Below are 4,566 nucleotides of genomic sequence, written 5' to 3'. Positions count from 1 at the left end.
GAGCTGATTCCACCACAAAAAACCAAAACCTAACTATCTGAGTTAGGCTCAGTTTGTGGTTTTTAGCAAAGATCTAAACATCGGGGTAGACAAATCGGATACCGCCCAGGACCAAAAACGTCACCCAACCGACTCCTTTAAAGTCAGTCAATATGCTCGCGCTGTCTGGCACCTCTCAAACCCAGCTCATATGTGGCACGGGTATCGAGACGCTTGTATGTGCTCGTACGCATTCACCATGTCGGACTGACGGGCGAGACCCAGCAACAACCCATTGGTCCGCCGGGAAGGTTATCGGTGCGAAGACCACATTCATGTCGCCGCTCTGGCGTGCCGCCCGAGGGGCCAAGAACTCGGTTATTTAAGCTAGACAACGAGGGCAAGCCCTCCTCCCATTTCCTATTGTCTGTGCCGCCACCGCTTCCTTGTCCTCATCCCCTTCCGATCTGACCTCGCCGGCCACCCTAGTCCATCAAAAGGTGATGTATTACAAATTGTTGAAGTAGGAGCGCTAGGCAGAGATAGTAGCCGAGATGCGCATCATCGATGCATGTCGCGCCGCTCGCATTGTGGAGGAGGAGGAGGTGGTGGCGGCGGCAGAGGACAAGGCCGTCGTGTAGGAGGAGGCGGGCATGGAGGAGGTGGAGGTAGAGTTCCACCTCACCCAAGCCGCGGAAACGCATTTGAAGGTCGAGCATGCGGGCGCTACCACCTTTGCGAACCTCGTCGCCGATCTCATTCTTGTGGCCATAAAACCAGGCCATCTTAGAGTTGTTCCAGTCCAAGTAGGAGGTGGCGGTGAACCTCCGCCTTATCCACATCCACGACATGAGTGGAAAGATAACAATGGTTTGCATTGGGTCCTAGTTTTTGGAAACAACGATGGATCCTCTTTGTCGCCATGCTCGGCCTATGTGCGAAGACTTTTTTGGGCTTCTGCCTCATAAGGGGGACTCGTCCATGCTAGGTTTGAACGGATATTGTGTCTTATTTGAGGAACAAGGATTTGTGGCACATATGTTTTAAGGCACCGAGTCCCTCGCATGTGCTTTTATTTTTGGCTTCCTATTTTTAAACTGTTATATCTTTTGGATAAAAAATCCAGATTAAGTTATTTTCCGTATTCATGTTTCCCGTGATGAGGGCTTTCAAACAAGATTCATTTTAAATACATTTTGACAAATTTTGAAAATAAATGTTAAGTGTCAACTCTTGAAACGTAGTATGAGCGAGCAATAAAATCATGTTTTTTGTGCCTACGACCGACAAAAAAAAGTCTTAAAATTTTATCTATGAAACTTGGTAAGAATAAGCGAGAAAATCGCAAGTTTCAGTTGAAAAATCGTAAGTTTCAACGATTGAAACTCAAGATTTATTGTGCCTTCGCGCGTGATCACGCTACTTCGTGAATCGCGAGGCAATCGAACGGCCCGGTAGAGCTTGACAGGAGCGTGCTCCGGCACGTGCGTGTCCTGCAAATTTCCACTATTTGAGCTGGATCAAAAATCCAAGAGTTTCCGTATGCTAGAGGTGATGACTTTATTGTTTTGTTGCTCTAAATGTTCCTCGCCAGGAAGTACTGTTCTGGTTTACTTTTGGCACTACCCACTTGGGCTCTGAAGAGTTTGCGTAATCTGGCCGACTGTTAGAGATCCAATTTTACGATTTATTTCAGTCTTACCATCTCATTTTCGTGCAAGGTGTGCATATATTGGTAGCTTCTTCAACTTCGACGTGGCTGTGTGTGCTACAGTATTACGTATTTCCTAAAATTAGACTAGTCACCGAAGAATCAATCAAACACCACCACGTCGATGGTCTTGGTCAAAATTGGGTGACGATGCAGATCAGCCACACCTCCACGCCTGCTAAACCAGCTGGTGACTGAGGTCGCGACGATACCAATCCATCAAACACGTATCATCACATCGGGTCGATCGCGTGCGACTTGCATTGCACTCGCACGTCGTTTAGATACTCCATCAGCAGATCTGATCGATACCGCTCGTCTCGTGCAGGAGTGCTCTCTAGAATTTCAGCTGTCCCGCGAATTATTAGTTATTGATTACGTGTACTCCTCAAGGCGAACAAAAGCCGACGTGCCGAAAGCTAGCAAACGCCAATCCTTGGAGCAATCAACACGTAGTACCCATGTAGGATATGTCGGTACATGTTAATTACCATTGCTTTGATCAAAAAATCATTAGGATGTGAGATGTTTAATTAGTCCGCTGCTAAAGCATAGGGGGCGCTTGAACCACGTCACATTAAAAAAAAGGATGCTTGGAGGCCAAGCAACAGAAAATGAGAGGAAGACGAGTGGGGAATCTGAGAGTTGGTTTTGGTCCGTCAGTGCTGGGTCAGAGGGAGTGATGGCCTTTACTTCTTTCCGCCGTCCATTTCATTTTGTTGTAGCAGCCTATGTTTGGTTGGCACATTTGGTTATAAAAACTTATACTAATAGCTTACGCTAAGGAATATAACGACTCTGGTGAAATGCGATATACGGTGAAATTTGGTTCACTGTGCCTGGTCAAACGTGCAAGTTACTACTATTTGTTTTGCAGCCAAGACAAGTTTTGTGCAATTTAAAAGTAGATAATATATCCTCAGCTAGTCAGCTTTGAGTCCCGTTGTAAATAGAAAATGTTAAATGAAGACCGAGCTTCATGGAGGCTGTAATTTAAAAACTTTAAAATTCAAACTTCTCAGACTTACAAAATTCTAAAGAAAAACACATATGCCTGGGTACATAATGTACACTTGTGCAAATTTTCAGGTTGAAATAAGTTAAAATGAGAGATACACAAAAAGAAAAATAACTAGGGCTTTTAGCATACGCATTGTTCATCCTTAAAGTCCATGATTTTTTTGTGCTGCTCACAATTCAAGGTATTTCACCTGAAATTTTACACACATACACATTTACATCCTTGTATACATGTCTATTTTGAAATTGTATACATGTGAAATTCTCCGTGTCTATTTTTAAACTGGAAAGTTTGAATTTTGAAATTTTCAAAATTAAGGCTCCAAGGAGCTCGTTCTAAAAAATGGTCTACTCGTTGTAAATTTCATTTGAATATGATAGTAGTTGTTGGCTACTAAAAATGTGCCTCCGGGCTTTGCTGTTGAGCCCAAGGATTCGCTTCCCTCTACCTGTTGCTCCGGCGACAGGTGGTGGGAAAGGGAATTCCGATGCCTTCGCTCCAGCTAGTATTTTAGGTTAGTAGGGTTTTTTTAGTCCAAGTGACGCACCCAGGCGGATGGCGGTGCTTCTTATTTGAATTTGTCTTATGAGTTTCAATCCTTCCCGCATTTGTCCATCTGGATGTAGTCGACGGAGCCTCGGCATAGAATCATGTCATTTTCTTGGGTCAGCGAGATTAGGGTTTCTCGTCGTGCATACACGAAGGCGAGATTTGATGTCAGATGCTTCAGTTCTATTTAAGGGTTCAATAACGATGACATCGGCTCCAGGGTGCTGGTCCTTAGTGGCACGTGCACGAAGATTTTCCAGTTTTCATCAACAAGGTTAAGCCGGCTTCCGTAGAGGAGCGGCGACAACGATGTGTCAGTGACTCATTCTAACGACGGTAGTGGTCATTCGATGGTCTAGAGACCTTGATATAAATTTTATTATGATCGGGGTGCATTTTTTTTAAAGGATTCAGGTCTATTAGAAAAGTTCATTATAAGTATAAAACACGCGTTTTATACTTTCGATGAACTTTTATAATAGACCTTTAAAAAAATGCTACACGATACAAACACTTTTTGGTGCCTTTCGGGGAACATGGAGCTCCAGACGCGAAGAAGGACCGTGGCTATGTATCGCTTGCTGCGATACACAACACAGTGTCGCCTACAGTACTCCGTAAATGGCCGGCCCAGTGCGCGGGAGGAGCAACACCTGTGCTCCATGAATTTTTTTCTCTTTCCCTTTTTCTTTTCTTTGATGAAATTTATTTATATAACAAAAATGGAAATAATTTTTATTAAATTATAAAAATGCTCACTACAAATCCCAAAAATGTTAATGCGGTGTTAAGATATTGTTGATAGCATAAAAAAATCGTGAAAACAAAATATGTCCCTGGTTTAAAAACAATTTATGGGGAACTTACAAAATGTTTGTGTTATACAAAAAAATGTTTCATACCATTAAAAAAATTATTTGATATTTTATAAAAATATTCACATATTTTAAAATTACGTACGTGGCATTTTTAGGAATGTTTATACAATGTAAAAAAAGTTTGCATAGTATAAAAAATATTTTGTACCATTCTAAAAAATGTACATTACATTCTAAACAAATATTCTCGCATTTTCAAAAAGCTGGCCATGAAATTTAAAAAATTATAATGTAAAGAATTTTTCGTGTGGTTTAAAAAATGTTTCATGCCAACTTAAAAAATCAATATGTATTTAAAAAATGTTTAACATGTATAGAAAAAAAATGCTCGAAGCATGTATTTGAAATAATATGTACATCTTATATTTGAAAAATACTCAATGTGTATCAAAAAAGTTTCACATGTATATGAAATGTACAATGTGTTT

Source organism: Triticum aestivum, chromosome 4A (assembly GCF_018294505.1).
Source record: "Triticum aestivum cultivar Chinese Spring chromosome 4A, IWGSC CS RefSeq v2.1, whole genome shotgun sequence".
In the NCBI taxonomy this organism is placed as follows: Eukaryota; Viridiplantae; Streptophyta; class Magnoliopsida; order Poales; family Poaceae; genus Triticum; species Triticum aestivum.
Note: the sequence above shows the minus strand (reverse complement) of the source record.